Source organism: Eurypyga helias, unplaced genomic scaffold (genome assembly GCF_000690775.1).
Source record: "Eurypyga helias isolate BGI_N326 unplaced genomic scaffold, ASM69077v1 scaffold32469, whole genome shotgun sequence".
Classification (NCBI taxonomy): domain Eukaryota; kingdom Metazoa; phylum Chordata; class Aves; order Eurypygiformes; family Eurypygidae; genus Eurypyga; species Eurypyga helias.
Window position 1 is genome coordinate 18,429 of NW_010273365.1, and position 284 is coordinate 18,712.

A 284-nucleotide genomic window follows, 5' to 3' on the forward strand; every position below is an offset into this window, starting at 1 on the left:
CGGGATGGCCCGGGGCGCAGCCACACTGGCCAGCCGCCATCACCAGCTATGACTAAATGGTGCCAGCAGGCAGGGCACAGCCCTTCGCTCTCCAGGATTTGCTTACCTCCAACTGCATCCCTCTCCAAGCCCAGGCTGACCGCACAGCGGCGGCCTGCAGTGCACCTCCGCTCACCTTTGGAGCTGTATGTCTAAGCCATCCACCTGCAGGCCACAAACCCAGGGCCACCACGAGTTGCTGCCGTTCGGGGCTGACCTGTTTGAAACCACAACTGGTCCCTCCC